Consider the following 18,498-nt stretch of genomic DNA (forward strand, 5'->3'; position numbering starts at 1 on the left):
TAAAAGCAATTGTAAAACTGGCATAAACGTGCCTATAAAACCTCTATAAATATGACTCATCAATGGAATCCAAGTGTGAGGCTTAGGTTGGGTTGGATAGGGTTCTATCGAGTAGCAAGTTTAATCAGAAACTTGTGAGAAATGTCTGATTATAATAGGTTGTAACTTGGTTTGCTTTGCCCTATTATAGTGAAGTGTTTGAGTTGAAAATCCCTTGAAGGGTCGAGATTTTACTTCCACTTGGGCCCTGAAAGGTTTCTTCGTAAAATCCTATGTGTGTTACAAGTTCCTTAAATATTAAATTTTAATTCGCAAAGTAGTTAGTCATTTAGTAACTCACTTACAATTCACCCCCCTCTTGTACAGTTCGTCTCAACTAACACAACTACCCTAACAATGTAATTTTAATTTGATAGGTAAGAAGAAATAACTAACATTAGATAGCCCTACTATCCAGCGCAACATCCAGCGGCGGCACACAAGTTAGAACCGAGAGAAAATACGTTGATACGTTGATGATGAGTTGTATTATGCATGGCTCTTTTTTAATATTGTTGAATGTGTTAACCATTAAGAAGTTTATCAACCTCAATATGAATACTCCTTTCATCCCTAAATATTTATTCTATTTTCTTTTTTAGTCCATCTTTTTAATTAAGTTACTCCATATTATATATATTTGATTATGGGATCACTCACAAGTCACAACCACTGCATCTAACCCCGCTACTTTTTTTCTCTCATCAAATCTTTAAATAAAAATCAAAATTTTCAAAAGCAACTCCACACCAGTTCCTTTGGAGCAAATAAAAGGAGACGAAAGGAACACGTCTTTTATTCCTTGGTGAACTATGATTAAGAGACACTTTTAAAGAGTTTGAGGCGTCCATAAATAGAAGCTGGAACAAATCCTATGTTATGACAATGATCGAAAGTCGTATAGGATGATGTGAGCAATTGCAGAGGTTTTTTTTGTTTTTTTCTTCTTCCTTTTGACGAAGCCATCAAAATTGAGTTTAAAGAGAAATTACAAGGATGGGCCCATAGCAGTTCAATGAAGTGATACTTTGATGTATATCCCTTAATTGTACAACAATTAAAATTCAAAAAAAAGACAAATGCTTTGGTAGGTGGTTGGTTGTCCGTGATATAATTTGGATATTCTAACGTTGTGGTGTTGAATCTTTGGATATATTTATTGCATGTATAAAGACAAAAATTATTATTCAAGAATTATGTATACTTTGTGTACTTCCTTCGTGTTTTTTTTAATGTTACACTTTGATCGATATATAGTTTTAGACAATTTAATTAACTTAGATAAAATAAGAGATAAGTGGAGTAGTTAGGATATTAAAAAATTGTAAAAGAAAAATAATTGGGTTAATAATTTATTGAAAATTAATGAATGTGAGAGAAAATATATAATAAAAAAATTAATAGTGGGTTTGGGTGAGGATTATGAGAAATGAGAAGAGAGAGATATAATATTTTATTATAGCTTTTTGTCAAAAAAGAAGTGTAACACTTAATAAAATACGGCCGGATTTAATAAGTGTAACACTTATTGAAATACGAAGGGAGTATTACCTCCATATTCATAGTTGATGTTTAGACCATTATATAATTGGGAGCTTAATGCTTGATAAAAGCAAAAGAAATATGGAGAAAGAATCACCAAAAGGGGTTAACTTAGGAAAATCAATTATAGTGCCAAGCGTAAAAGAGCTGGCCAAGGAGTCCATAACGAATATCCATTCAAGGTATGTGATAGAGAATGGCGACCAGCCGGATCATCCGATTAACCCTTCATTGCCGTTATCGGTTCCGGTGATTGACCTTCAAAGGCTTCTCCATGGTGATTCTAAGGACTCTGAACTAAGCAAACTTCACTTGGCTTGCAAAGAGTGGGGATTTTTCCAGGTACTTTGAAACTCCATATATACTAGTGTAATATTTATCATGCCTGGTCGATCCTGCCAACTTGTTTAGGTTCTTTCTACAGTATTTTATTTTTATTTTTTAATACAAGTAGAAAGTATTATGTAGTGTTTGGGATAGATTTTTGAAAGTATTATTTGTTTTAAAATAGGTGTGTTTTGACAAAAAAAAATTTATAAGATGATTTTCAACAAAATTTGCTTTTTATAAGATGGTTTTCAACAAATTTTCCTAAAAATAAAGAGAATATTAAAAGTAAATATAATAAACAAAAATTATACTGATATCATATGAATTAATGACAGAATTATTCAAAAAAAATAAAATAAAAAATGAATAACTCTGTCGTATTTTGTATTTTTTTTCTCTCAAAAATTATGACAGAGTTATTCAAGTGGAAAGCTAAACGTCGCCCTCGAATATCTAACTAACGCCCGCAAAATAAATTAAAATTACAAACTTACCCTTTTTATAAAAAAAAAAATAACCCTCAAACAAAATTACCCCCCTCCCCCAACAAAACCCTCATTCCTTATTCACTCTCATTCACTCTCTAAACAAACCACCACCACCACATCCACCTCCACCACCACAACATCCACCTCCGCCACCACCATCACCGCAGATAAAAGCGCCGGAGCAGTAGTTGAGCGCCGATCTACACAGTGATAATGCCGCGGAAGGACAAAGGCAAGTCAATCGCCGGCGGAGAAGAGGTTTGTTTTTTTTTATTTTCTGAAATCGCGGCAAAACGCCTGATTTTTTCGCACAAGCATGGCTGAAACGCCTAGTTTGTGCGTACAACCGTGTGGTTGTACGAAAAAACTGGGCGGTTGAGGTGAAATGCCCAGTTTTTTCGTACAACCACACGGTTGTACGCACGAACTAGGCGTTTCAGCCATGGTAGTGCGAGAAAATCAGGCGTTTTGCCTGGGTTTTTCTTTTTTTGTTAAATTTTCGGTATTGCCTTTAATTGCGTTTGATTGCTTGCAATTGTCTGGTTTTAATTGCTTGCAAATGTCTAGTTTTAATTATTTTCTATTTCAGCAAATAATTACTTAAAATCAAATAAAACTAAATATCGTTAGTATATATAATTTACGATCTACACAACAGTTACTTAGGTGTCTATATTTTGTTGTTAAGAAGGTTTGTTTAGAAATTTTTGAAATAATCCAAACTATTTACCAGTCAGAAAACTCTTTGAGATCTCCTGTTATTTAGGCTCAAATCAGCTTTGAAATTGCACCCTGGAACTGTTTGTTTGCAAGATTATGAGAATAGTAGTTCATTCTTTCTTGCTTAGTATTTTCCTAGGATAATTGGTTCCATGGGTTGGAAAGAATGCCTTTTTTTGACTAAATATTTAAGAGGTGTTTTTTGAATAAATAATTGCTTAGATGAAGAGGTGTTTTGCCGGTGCTTTGGCCTTTTTGGGAGATATCTTCTGGAGAGCAGAAATCATTTAGGGGAAAATTTTAATGAAAAAGCTAGCTTTTGAGTTTATATACATATGACTTTTATGAATTGAAGTAAAAGAAGAGGCAGGATAAGGATGGCTGACCTTAATTTCTGACTAAGGTTTCAGGGACAAGGGGTTTGGTTTGCTAATTCATGATGGCTCAGATATTATGTGATAAGTTTATTCCACCATAATGTGATAATTAATTTAATTATACTTCTCTGTAGCTAAAGAGGTAGGTAGTGGACTATTTTTGGGTGAGGAAGAAGTATGCACATGCTTTTCAACAGTGACGTGTAACCTGAAAGAAGTGTTTGTATGGTCATGAAACTAAATTAGATTCTCATGAAACTAAATTTGCGTTCAATTATTGCAACAAATTTGGTCATTATTCATTCTCATACTACTATATGATTAGTTTAAAAGTGGGATTAGAATTTGGCTGTCATACATTAATTTACCAGTCTTAACTTGTTGGTTTTTGTGTTTTGGGTTAACTTCCAAGTTATTATGGACAACAAAAAATCGTGGAAATTTATTTACTAGTAGTTCACTTGCTAAGTGACTATGCCATAATCAATCTACAAGACTAACCTTATCGTATGCTTGCAAAATTGAATAGAATACATAAGCATTAGGCCTACCATTATAATGTCTAACATGTGAAATTTAACAACAATAGTAGTATGCATTATTGATTATGTACCATAGAAAACTAAGTTCTTCTTCCCTTAAACCCTATATATTTAGTTGTTAATTATTAGAAATATTATTTGGTTGATTTTGTTGTAATTAATTGGTGTTGTTAGATTTGAATTTTATGAAATGTTTGTTTGGTCGAGCTTCTTTGTTATATCAATGTCATTTTAAACCCATTAGATAAAAAAAGCACAAGTATTAATGCCATTTTATTCTTAATTTAGAATGTAGTCGAGGGTTCTGGTCCACGGCATGCTAGATCACGCGGCATTAACGCGTCGATTAGGAGAGATAGGGGGCCAGGGATTAATATACGGGAAGGTAGTTCTTTACCGGAGCGCGACATAGAAGTGGGTAGTTCTGGGACTCATTTGGATGAGCGGGAGGGAGCCGGTCCTAATCCTTTGTTGAGGACTACTAGCGCGGTTTCGGGTTCAGGTTCGAGATACGATGATGATGGACCTGAGGACGATGATGTTGATGCTGATGCTGATGCTGATGCTGATGTTGAGGAGCAGCCGACTGTCCTGACGAGAGGTCCTGATGGGAGATTTACGAGTTCACGACCACCTTGATCTGTAGCGCCTTGGCTTGTTCAGGGGCCGATGGACGGTGGACCCGATGTTGGGACCGTGATTCCTAGTTTTGGAGCCCATGTTGCTCGATATATTTGGGACGGGCATGATCGACGGTTTTTGCGGTGTCATACTAGAGCTAGTGTGTGTAGATTGTTGAGTGAATGGATAGAGGGATTTACGGCAGACACTGCTACGCGGATACGACAGACTGGGTTGTCCCACTTGCCGAGCATTATGCACGACCATCTTGATTTTCCGCTGATTTCTGCTTTTGTGGAGAGATGGCAGCCAAATACAAACACCTTCCACCTACCTTTTGGTGAGATGACCATCATGTTGCACGACGTTTACCACATACTTGGTATTCGGGTTGAAGGTGATATGGTTGCCGATGATCTATCTAGTGACCAGTATAGGACATTTGCAGCTGAGTTGTTACAGTTGACTACAGAGGAGCTACAGGTCAAGACTCAGACTGCCATCTATAGGAATGGTGGCGTCCTAACTGACCAGATTTTTGATAGGTGTCGTACTGTAGAGACTACGGAGGAGGTTCAGGTCATTGGTTACATGTGGGTCCTTTTGGGTAACACGCTCTTTACTGACAAGAGCGGTTCTCGTACCCACCCTTCTTTTCTCACTGAGTTGTGTGTGGAGCATAACCTGGATAGGTTGACGAGATACTCCTGGGGTTTAGCCACACTAGCGTACTTGTATCGTCAGCTCGGGCATGCCACCCGAAATGGATGTGATTCTATCGCGGGTTGTCTAACTCTTCTCCAGTCTTGGATATATGAGTACTTTCCATGTTTTCGGCCTCACCAGGGTGTGTTGACGCGAGACGTTCCATATGCACGTGCAGGGTTATGGGATGTTGGTATAGCGCGGAAGCATCAACAGCGTCTCGTGTCCTTTCGTACTCGACTTGACCAGCTGGGTGACCATGAGGTATAAATAGATACGTAATACTATTTGTTTTACAATGGTTTTATTTACAGTTGATTTAATTTTGTATTAATTTGTAGGTATGCTGGTTGCCGTACGGAGCTTTTCCTGCATTACAGGTGCCTAGGACTGCGTTTACTGGATGTATTCGATATCGAGGTATCATAGAGCCATATATGCCTGGTCGAGTTGTTCGACAGTTAGGGTTTATACAGGAGGTTCCCGGTGACATGATTAGGCCTGATGATGCTCATAGACCAGTTAGTGTTAAGTCTTATAGGGTCAGTTTTTCAGCTCAGATGACTACTCGCATGTGGAATGGATTTGTTCCGGGTGCTGCGTTCAGTCTTCTGCTTGGTGGATATACTAGAGTTCCGCCTGGCGGACATACTTGTGCACCTGACTACCTATCATGGTTTAGGAGAGTTAGTCATCCTATCGTCACTCCTAATGTTGAGGATGATCACGGTCTTCCTGAGAGGACCAACGTTGATTACGTAAGTTTTTTAATACTTGTTTATTTTTATTTAATTTTTTTTCCTATTATTATTAATACAATTATAATTGTTTATGCAGTGGGTAGGACGATTCATGGTTACAGCACAGCGATCACTTAGTGAGTACCCTACACTATCGAGAGACACCAAAGCAATGTTGGAGCAAGTGATTTCTGATTGGAATGCAATAAATGGACTTGCTGATTAGTTGTAATATTTATTTGTAGCTTGGACTTTATTTTTTTATTAGACTATGTTTTGGATGTTGACTATGTTTTGGATGTTATTAGTGGCCATTTAAGTTTTACAAATTTGTTGGAAATAATCAAGTTGACATTTATGTTTGAGTTTTTTATTTTTTATTTTCTAATAGACTGTGTACTTGCTTCACAAAAGAAATGCTTAAAATAAATTAAAAAAATAACCAATGTTTATTAATAAAGTTAAAATAAAGTTGAATCAAAATCCACACCAATACTCAATGGTACTCAAGAGTTGATTAATGTCTGCCACAATTGAAGCCTTCTATCGTACCTTCTCTCCCACCCGTTTACACTTGCTTGACGAGCGTTAAACCACATTGGTGGAATTGGAGGTAGTGGGTGGTCATGTTCCATATGCAACCGAATGAAATGCGATCCACCAACAGTTCCAATCACAAACTCCCCAGAAGGCCTATCTAAAGGTCCACGATTGTTCAACGGCAAAACAGTAGTAGATGGATAGTAGCTCGACGGTCTATTTCCTACTCCATAACAAATCACCACCACATTCCATAATGTGGCAATAGCAAAAAAATCCTGTTGTGCTACCATCCAGTGCTCCTCTCCACACGCATCACCATCCCATCTAATCCGGTCTATCTCCCTTTGCAGTCCTAAACCAACCCCTTGGCCCCATATGTCGTAGTAAATCATGCTGTACAACCAAGGGTGAGAACCAACCTCATTTGCCATTTGATGTTGAACCAATCGCCACTCCTCCTGAGTTCCGTACAATAAATCTGCTACGCAACGAAATCCGCAGTTCCCATCACCAATTACATCCTTAACACCTAGACGTAAGGCCAAATGATGTTGGGAATAGCGTAGCTGTATCTGCATTGGCGCATGTCGAACCCAGTACCTACAAAATTAAAAACATAATATGACATATAGTTAAATTAAAATTTAAGATGAATAAACATATTATTTAAATCGATGATCACCTGTATTAGATGGGGGTGGTCTACTTCTAGATCGATTCTCTCGCCCACTACGTTCAACATGCTCAAAAAACGAAGGATCCCGCCTGTTACGATTCTCGGGTGTCGTCCCCTTACACGGGGGTTGACTCTAGGCTCCTGAAGGTCATCGTAGTTAGGATCCATCTCACCCTCAATAACTCGTGACACGTGCCTAAGCATCACAGGATCACTGGCAATAACCTGATCAACAAGGGTGCGGAAATGAGCTCGATCCTCATCATTTTCATCGACTATATTAGGAATGTCGACACCATCTCCAATGACAAGGGTCCTCCAAAATGGATGAATATTCTTAGAATACAACCCCTTCCCAGCAGCAATCGAGTCATATATTTGGCACGCACAAGGTAAGCCGTGGGTAGTACGTAGAGCACACCCACAGCGTCGATGAATATCCGTACTCAACCCTCGCATTCTATTCGTCTCACCGAGAAGAATAGACAGACAATAGTGGGATACCTTTCCGTTCAGCTGATGTAAAGGCATATGCTTGTACTTCTGACCATGACTTGTTCTACATGCCTCCAATCCATTACGAATGGCTATGATCTTGTTCTCAATCGAGCAGTGCACTTGAGCCCAAACCGTGTCCAAAGAGCCTGTTGAACTGTCAATCCAACACTTCAATGCTGAATGCTGGCTCTCAACCCTGCAGTTGTTAACATTGCCAAAGTGTAGTACCTGGTTTGTCCAAAACAATACAAACTTCTCCTTGTGTACGAGCCAAGTGTCCATAACATATTCAATCACTTTCGGCCATCGACTCCACTTGGTTTTCAACACTGCAAGTTCTCTGTTATATGCCTCTTCAGATGTAGCATTAATTACAAGCCTCCACCTCCCATTTTTGAACTTGGCACCAATCTCCTTTTTTTTTTCAAACATGGAAGTAACCTTCGCCTCAACATCTTTGTTAATATGCCACACACACAACATGTGTCTTGTGTTTGGAAACACGCTCTTCAACGCTGCACAAAGGCCAAGCTCCCTATCTGTTAGTAGTACTGATGGCTCTCTATGATGACCGATCAACAACCTCAAGCACTCAAGCACCCACCGATAACTTTCCTGAGACTCTGACCTCATGAATGCGTATGCAACAAGAAAGTTTTGATTAGTCGGTGTAACCCCAACAATCTCAAAGAATGGCATGCCGTATCGATTCGTCTTGTAAGTGGAATCCATACCTATCACGTACGGGTATGTGCGAAGCAAATTTGTCATGATCGGGTGTGCCATGAAAGCATGTTGCAACACATTGTTGGAATCAGTAAAAACCCAAGTGAGGTATTTGCTATGTCTGGCCAAATGAAGCACCTGGTGAACTACTTCTCTTCCTTCAAATTGCTCCATTCTTATTTTACTTCTGCAGTTGTAGACATGCCTGATGTTTGGATGGTCTCTGGGAAACTTTTCTACAAGAGTTCTCATGATATGTCGAGGTGGCACCTGTGCCTGAGTCATGTCACGCACTACCTGCTTAGCAGCAATACTAAGACCGCTAATTTGTCGATGTCCCTCGGGATAAACAACCAAAGAATGATTGTGAGTTCCGTTCAAGCAACTAAGCTTCCAACCATTTACTACTCTGACATACTCAACCTTGAGTTTGAAGGGACAATTGTTTGCCTTGCTTTTGGTGTCTTTGCGTATCGCGTTCATCATGTCTCTTATCATGCCCTTTTTTCCACGATCACAACTCACATATCGATACGGTCGACCACTCCGATCGGTCTTGTAAGAAGCCTTCACTAACATAAATCCGAGCGGTCGACAAACATTTTGTGCCCAAAGAACAGCATCCTCAAAACTCGGAAACACTTCGTTTGTCAAAAAATGTCCACTATAGTCCACACCGTCACCATCCTCGGACTCAGAATCCTATATAAATATTAATAAAAGTTAGAACCAAAGAACACGACTAATAATAATAACAACAATAACAATACAACTAATTATAAAAAAAAACTTTCAACCATAATAATGACAATAACAATAATAATTACAATAATAATAATAATAACTAATTTTAATAACAATAATAATTTCAAAAGTATAAAATCCAATGACAATCAACCAATACGTGAAATAAAAAATAAACAAAAAAAAAATAAAAAATAAAAAAAAAGAAAAAAAAATAAACAAAAAAAAAGAAAAAAAAAAAGAAAAATCGAAACCCAGGAAACGCCTAGAATTTTCGAATGACCTAGGCTGAAACGCCTAGTTTTTTCGAATATCCTAGGATGTTTCGAAAAAACTAGGCGTTTCAGCCTAGGTCATTCGAAAATTCTAGGCGTTTCCTGGGTTTCGATTTTTTTAAAAAAATTAACGCAACGTACCGATTCTGATTGGTTCGACGAGCCTTCGGCAAGCGTCAAAGGTTGTGTTTCTGGTATTTCGTTGTTGTCCATAAGATCTAACAAAATTGATTTTGCAAAATTTATGATTTGTTTGATTTCACGGTGGTTGGGGTGGTTGTCCGATGAAGGTCGGTGGCTGTTCACCACTAGAGAGAGCGGTAAAAAAATTGGTGTCCAGTAAAAGTATGAAATTAAGGTAAAATTAATTATTTTTATAATCGTTATAATAAGGTTAAATACGTAATTTAATTTCATTTTGCGGGCGTTAGTTAGAAAATCGAGGGCGATATTTAAAAACCCTCCTTATTCAATGAGGTGTATTAATCAATAAGAATGAATTACAAAAAAGAAAAGAAAAAAGTTAAATAGTTCCTTCTAGTTCAATTTTCTTGACAAAACTTCCATTTTTAATAGTCCAATTCTACTTGTTATTTGACAAATCGATATTGCTGGTTTGCTGCTTCTGTGGTTGTTGCTGTTTTGTTATAACTTGTATTTTAAATTTGTCTTAATGTCATACAATCATTTAAAAAAAAAAAAAAATCCGAAAGGTATAATATAAAAACGTCAATTGCATAGATAGCTTAGAATTAATATTGAACATACATGATCCTAATTGACAAATTACAATAGCTATAAAATTATCATATTTAAAACAAAAACTACAAAATAAATTGAGCATATATTGTTGGTAATTAATAGTGTCCCACCAACGTAATAATTCTAGATCCTTCACTTTTATTAACCATTGGTCCATTGTAACGGGTTAGTTTTAGGACGAAGAAAATCTCCACTTCAATAATGGAAAATAGAAATGAAATTAAATCACTAATTAAACAGTATTTACTAAGGCTATAATCCAATTTAGCTAGCCTTTTAAATTTATTTATTTATTTATTTTTTTTTTTTTTTTTGGTGTTCCACCCGCTTCACCTTTTGGGCTAATTCGGATTGAGGATCGGTTTTGGGTGGTTAGGTTTCAGTCCCCTCCCAATTTTTATTGCAAGGGATTGAATACGGGTCCTCCATATCAAGTGTAGTCTCAATCACCACTACACCAGTAATCAATTGGTAGCTAGTCTTTTAATTTGTAATCGTGAAAGAAATTGTAATTTAAACCGCTATAATCCTATTCTCTAATCCCAACTCCCAAGTAATGCTTGTGATTTAATTTGTTGAACAATAATTTTGCTAGGTAACAAACCACGGAGTTAGTATTTCATTGTTGGAAACATTCAAGTTAGAGGTAACCAATTTCTTGAAGCTTCCAATGGAGGAAAAGAAGGAACTATGGCAAACAGAAGACAATCATGAGGGATTTGGGCAATTGTTTGTCGTTTCGGAAGATCAAAAACTTGATTGGTGTGTATGTTCTTCCTAATTACTCTTCCTCCTCAATTGAGAAAGCCTGATATTTACAATAAGTTGCCTCAAAATTTAAGGTTTCTCTCTAATTCTCTCTATAAAGAGATAATTTTTTTTTTTCCCTTTTCTGAATAACTTTTAATAGAGTTAATTAAATCTTAATATTCTCTTATTTTTTAAATGACAAATTTTATAAAGATGGTGCCAATAGTTAAACTTGCTATATTCTCGCACAATTAAGAGTTTTGTCACTTGACCAACAAATTTTGGAGAAAATATAAATTTATCATCTTGATAAATAAAATTGTTTATCCTTTGACAAAACTATAATTAACTCAACAACCTTTTATAAAAAATGGCCCCACAAATGTTTAATTACAAAAATGTCATAATGACTTGACAAACTTGTTGATTTATTTACAGTTCTATTATTTGATAAAAAAGTTTTGTTTGTCATTGTGATAAACTTGGGCTTCCTCCAAAATTTGTTTATCAAAGTTCTAAACTTGTATCATCTTTGACGGATGAGAGATTGTTAATAAAATGTGTGTGACAGGGTAACAATGGAAGCTTACATAGCAGCAGTAAAGGGTTTAGCTCAAACTCTGCTAAATCAGATGGCTAAAGCATTAAGGATCGACGAGGGTGAAATGACAGAGTTATTCGATGAAGAGTATCAAACAATGAGAATGAATTACTACCCTCCATGTCCCGAGCCTAACAAGGCAATAGGGCTCACTCCTCACTCAGATGCAAATGCCCTTACCGTCCTTTATCAACTGAATGATACCGTAGGCCTCGAAATCAAGAAAGATGGCAATTGGGTGCCCGTTACGCCTCTTCCAAATGCCTTTGTGCTAAACGTTGGAGACTCTTTAGAGGTATGCATGCTTGCTAGTAGCATATAATTTAATGGTGTGTTTGGATTGAAGAAAATGGAGGGAAAGGAATAGAAATTATGATTGGAATAGAAATTATGGGACTTTAATTTATATATATTATTCACACAAGTAACTTATTGATGGATAGAACCTTTAATATAGGAAAATGTAGCCTTTGTTAATAAGAAATTGCTAAAATACGAAAATGTAGTATTTGTTAGAGAATGAAGAAATATATCCAAGGATCCTTCTAAACATTTTCATGTATCAAACATTTCTATCCGCCATTTTAATTTAAGTTATATATTTATTTATTATTATGTAGATTAATTTCGTACTCTAACTTGCTACTAGGTTGATACATCATACATTCATATTCGTCTTTTTAAATTATTTATTTATTTTTACGTAGATTAATTTCATACCCTTAACTTCTTTCATATATGGTTGACAGATTTTGAGCAATGGGATATATCGAAGTATTGAGCACAAAGCAACAGTGAATTTGACGAAAGAGAGGATATCAATTGCAACATTTAATAGCCCCAACATTGATTCTGTAATAGGACCAGCTAAGAGTATTATTAGTCCTCTTAATCCTCCACTTTTCCGAACACAACCATTGACACAATACTACAAGGAGTTCTTTGCCAATAAGCTCAATGGAAAATCACATCTTGAAGCTATAAGATTACAATAATATGAGGATTTCAACATAGCTTAACAATTTGTTAAGTAGTTGGATCTATGCATAACTGTAGCACACGAGTCTACTTGATCGTTTAAAAGTCATTATTTGTTAATTTGGTTTACGACATTAAACAAAGTTATAGATACTTTATTTATGCTAAATTTTTAGCTTGAACCTAGTTGTGCACTTGCCCTTCCCATTTTTCTAATAATTGAGAGGAATGAATAAAATATTTTCATCGTGATAAAACAATGATTTGTAGTATCTTTAACTTCATTTTCTTCGAATATTCAATTCAATGATTTGAATCTTTTGATCTCTCTTTATCTCCTCAAATCATTACTATAGGTGTGCATAGTTTTAGGAGATGTAATAAAATACTCGTAAGATTTTATTGGGGTAGACAAAGTTATTATTTTATAGAAAAGTAAAGTGATGTGAGAGTAGAGGTGGCCAGTGGGCCGGGTTGGACCCAGCCCACCCTAATCCGCACGGCTAGTGGGTCAAATGGGTCCTGCCCGGATCCGAGCCGGCACAACTCGTCTGCAAAGGTGGTTGTGTCGTGGGTCTAAAAATTGTAGCCCAACCCATTTCTACCCAACCCATTTCGACCGATGTAATTCGACCCAACTCGTTCAACCCACTTCGACCCATATGATTCGACCCACGCAACCCACGAACCCACCCAATTCAATCCATCACGCACGGCCCAGGCCACCCAACCCACCAACCCGCATAACCCGCCAACCCAACCTGCTCAACCCACCAACCCAACCTGCCCAACCCGCTTGATCCAACGGCTACTTTGTATAATTGTATGATACAATTTGTATCAAAAATCCAAAAATAACGGCTACTTTGTGTAAAAATTCAAAACTAACGGCTAGTTTTATGTATTGGCTAGTTTTTTTTGAAAGAAAGCTAGTATTTTTTTTTAATTGTATGACCATCTCCTCAATTTTTCCTATAAATACCAATTTCATTTCACTCAACTTTCCACACAACTCAAGCTTTCTTTCTCTCTTATTACTCAAAAATTCTTAATTGTTCTCAAAATCTCAAGTGTTATTTAGTGTTACATAGAGTTTATTATTGTTAAAAAAAAACTCCTTAATATTATTAGTATTCTTAAAAACAATTTCTCCAAAAAAAAAAAAAAATAAATAAATAAATCTTCTCCATATCATAGTTAGCAATCATTAAAAAAAAATGGGTTCAAGAGGAGGGATGGGAAGGAATCAAAGTGGTGGTCGAAGTGGTGGCCAAAGGAGTGGTGGTGCAAATTTTTCGTATGAAATTAATACAGAAAATTTAAACCAATTTGTCAATGAATATGGAGATTATGGTTTATGAGATGGGCAAAATATTCAAACGTCTCCACCACAACATTTCTCCCACCAATCATCAAGTTCAACTATGCCACCTCCATCGCAACCAACATCATAACCAACATCTCAACCTTCATCTCAAGGTAATTTCTAATTTAATTTTTATTGTTATGAATATTTTAAAAAAAAACTATTATTAATGATTATAAAGTTAATTTAGTTTCCAATTTTCTATGATTTATAATCACCATGAAAAATGCATTTAAATTATTATAATTAAAATATTTTAAATTTAAAAGTGCATTTTCATAAATAGCGTTAAAAATTAATTTCAATAATTTGATTTATGAAAGGTGGTGGCGGTGAAAGTAAAGGTCGAGCTATGACTTCTTGGGTGTGGAAACATTTTGAACGAGTTGAAGTTAAACCCCTGGGATGGTAACCCGGTCAACCAAAGAGGTTCACGTGTACATGCCTAGTTTGCAAGGCACTAGGTGCAGATGTCAAGCCATATAATTGGAAAACGGGAGATGGAACTGGAACCCTGACTCGGCATTTGTAAAATAAACACGACTTGTTCAAAAATTGCCCTAGTCATTCAGGGGGTGGGATGCCCGTCCAAACACAATTCGGTGGATACATGAGCCATCTACCAGGCGGAGTTACACCTTTCATTTATAATAAAGATAGAATGATTGATGAAATGAGTACTTTAGTTATTACTAATGAATACCCATTTAGTTATGGTGAAAATGCAAATGTTGAGCATTTTAATAAAGTTGCATTACAACCTGCATTTAGTTGTGTCCCCCGAAATACCCTAAGACGTTATACACAAACTTCTTATTATAAGTATAGGAGTTGTTTGATTGAATTATTTCGTACTTTTGATGGTTGTGTTAGTTTTACAAGTGATACATGGACTTCTAGTATGGGCGAACCTTTTCTTTGCATTACTGCTCATTGGGTGGATGATGATTGGTTTATTAAAAAACGTATACTATGTTTTCAAGCTATGGAAGAAAGGCATACCAGTTTTAACATCAAAGTTCGTATTTTGGATTGTTTAAAAGAATTCCACTTGAATAATAAAGTTTTTTCTTTGTCTCTTGATAATGCAACTGCAAACACAAAGTGTATTGACAATTTGAAAAATGACTCCGAGTTGCATTTGTTGTTGGGTATAGTCTCTTGCATGTTAGATGTTGTGCTCATATTTGAATTTGTCTGTTCAAGAGGGTCTCGCTGAGTTGCAACCATTGCTAAACCCAACTAGAACAGTTATAAAATGGAATAGGATAATTCAGTCAGTTAGAAGAAAGTACATAGCTATGTGTAAAGAGAGAGGTCTTAAGAAAAGACAATGGTCTATTGATACCCCTACCCGTTGGAATTCTACTTTCAATTTGTTGAATGATGCTATAAAGTATCGTGATATTTTGAGTCAACTTTACAATGAGACTCGTGTTTATCCTACTGAGGTAATAACCGAAAGTCAATGGACTAATGCTTCTTTTGTTCGTGATGTTTTAAATGCTTTTGATAGTGCAACTCATATTTTCTCTTATATCTATGAGCCTAACATTCATTTAGTCGTAATTGAGTGTGTTAAAGTTGTTCACACCATCGAAGAGCATATCAAGATTAATGAACTTTGTCCCGTTCTGGATAGCATGAAACGTAAGTGGCATACTTATTTTAGTGAATTTCAAATTATTTACGGAATTGTTGCTATTCTTGACCCTGGTGTCAAAGCTGAAGGTTTGGAAAATCTTCTAGAATTTTATCATACAAGTTTAGGTATCGATTATGATGTTAGTGAATATATTAACAAATGCAAATCTATTTTGGGAGATCTTTATGATCATTATGCATCTATTTATGGTTTTGATTTAGCAACACCAACTAATACTAGTACTTCCGATTCTAGATTTGGTTTTCTTGATAAAGTTATGAGAAAAAAACACAAAGCATCTACATCATTCTCATCATCACCTTCTTCAACACTTGCTATTAATGATTATTTGTCATATCAATATGAGACCAACAACAACTTTTAAATTATAAAATGGTGGCAAGAACATCAAAAAAGTTTTCCTATATTGGCGAGAATTGCAAAAGATATACTTGCAGTTCTCGCTTCATCTATTGCTTCCGAGTCTGCTTTTAGTGTAGGTAGAAGAGTGTTAGATGTAAAAAAATCTCGCTTAACTCCGGAGAGCATTCAAATTTGTGTTTGTAAGAAATATTGGGATCAATCTGAAAGAAGAACTCAAGGTTTAAAGCAAGACGAAGACGATGAAGATGATCCTGTGATGATATTGGAGTCGTCAACGGATGATGTAGCTTATGGGGATGATAATGCAACAAACATGGGTGGCTAGAAAAGTCTTAATCAGGTACACTAAGAACTACGTGGGCTTTGATTCTTTCGGGATACGTAGACAACTTATTTTTCGAAAATTAGAATTTAATTGCAAAATTAAATTTTAATTTTCTAAAGATAGATCCAAGCCCCCTCCCCTCCCCCAAATTCCAAAATAAGTACAATATAAGAACTACATTGGCTTTGATTCCTTATTTTGCGATATAAGGATACATAGGCATCTTAATTAAGAGCAAGCCATCAAATTGTTAATTTTATAAAAATTAAAACACCGTCTAACACACGAACCCACCCGACCCTAACACACTAACCTAACTCGACCCAAACCCACCCTTCGACCCACCCTAACCCACTAACCCACCTCAACCCACCCTAACCCATGAACCCAGCTTGACCCACCCACGACCCGTCTAACCCACGAACCTAACCCTGGTGTGTCCAACTTCTTCGTCCCAACCCACAACCCGGCCCACCCTACCTTACGTGAGTCGTGTCGTGCGTCATGAAACTCCAACCCGTGACCCGCCTAACCCTAACCAAGCTCGCACGACTTGCACGGTGGACACCTCTATGTAAGAAAGATAGATAGATAGAAAGAGAGAGAGAGAAAGAGAGAGAGAGAGAGAGTGAGAGAGAGAGAGAGAGAGAGAGAGAGAGAGAGAGAGAGAGAGAAGACCATTAGAGGTGTGAGAAATGAAAAAGTGGGGACTTTAGTGAGTAAATAATACCTCCATTAAATATTATGTGCAACTTAAGGGTATTAATTGTGAAATATAAAATATTTCAAAGTTGCACATAACATTTAATGGAGGTAGTATATATTATTAAATTGTAAAAATTGTAAGGGTTTCCAAAATAGCAAGTGTAGCTTTAAAAAAAACGAACGAAAATAACAAGTGCACCTTTTAAAACAGCAGAAAAAGTAATTAAAGCACAAAATGAAGAATAATAGTAGTAATTAGACTTGGTTATTGGGTGGGTTAGTGCAGGTCGAGTCAAAAGGGTCACATTATAAAGGGCCAATAGTGGGTCGGGCCAATGCGGGTCTTAGATCAATAAAGGGTCAATAATGGACGGGCTGATAAAATATCAATTAAAATAAATATTGGACAAAGCCATTATTATGTGTATATGATTACAAATTTATGTATGTAAATATTTTTACATTATCAATTTTCTTTACCTATTAAATTGGAAAAACATTTTGGTTTTATATCGACCCTAACTAATAAGGGTCCTATCCCTTAAAAACTCTGTCCATTAAAAACCCTTTAAGCTTAACCCTGATCCTATTATTATTGAGCTACCTAATCCAATAACCAGATCTATCTACTAATAATAATTATTGAATGGATCCCGTCTTGATGCACAATAAGATCGCTATGCTAACGTGATCACTGATCACTGTGACCAAGTGTTAGAATCCAGCCCCTTTCTTATGTATTCTTCTCCCTTTTTACTTGTATTTTCCTTATGTAATGTCTTTCAAGTCTTTCTTTTTTTTTCTTTCTAGGCTTTAGATAGAGTTATTGTGTTACTGTCTTTTCTGCATTCACTAGTAATCCTGAATGTATTCAATATAAAGCTCTTTAAGGAGCGAATGGTTAATGAATCAAAGCTCCTTACCCCGTTGCTATTGCTTTAAGACTTGTGTGTATGTTGTTTTAAGCCTTTATAGATATTGTGCTTGCCTTGTTTTAAAGCATCCCCCACCAAACCAAGAGACCCTCAAAAGGCACCTTCATCTTGTCGATTCCGCTTGTGCACGCTTCGAAGTATCGGCCGTCACAAGCCCGACTCCGCACCCGTTGTTGACGAGTGCTTCCTTAAGATACCTTTGGTCTGTGTTGCTGTGTGCTCACGAACCTCTTCCATTCTAGGCTTGCATCCTTATCGCCAAAAGATAAGAGCGCGCGCACGATCCAGTGTTAGAACTTTCGGACCGTGACAGTTGGTATCAAAGCCAGGTTACTCGAGAAATGGCGCACGACGAGAAGCCAGAATATACGTGGGAAGAACGAATTGCTTGGATTGAAGGCAAGTCGGAAGAGTGGGCTATACTGGAAGAAAGGTTGCCCAAGCTCGAAGATATTGTGATAAAGCAAGCCGAGCAAATAGA

At 36.5% G+C, this 18,498-nt stretch overlaps 1 pseudogene across 1 annotated transcript; it reads left to right on the top strand.

Annotated features, from left to right (window-relative positions):
* Window positions 1-1,611: 1,611 nt before the first annotated feature.
* LOC145580244 (protein SRG1-like) lies at window positions 1,612-12,740 on the top strand (annotated as a pseudogene). The gene is made up of 4 exons (XR_014099347.1): window positions 1,612-1,923; window positions 10,924-11,170; window positions 11,650-11,974; window positions 12,429-12,740. The product of XR_014099347.1 is annotated as a protein SRG1-like (transcript).
* The last annotated feature ends 5,758 nt before the right edge of the window (window positions 12,741-18,498 follow it).

This window comes from Chenopodium album, chromosome 14, assembly GCF_948465745.1.
Source record: "Chenopodium album chromosome 14, dcCheAlbu1.1, whole genome shotgun sequence".
Lineage (NCBI taxonomy): Eukaryota > Viridiplantae > Streptophyta > Magnoliopsida > Caryophyllales > Amaranthaceae > Chenopodium > Chenopodium album.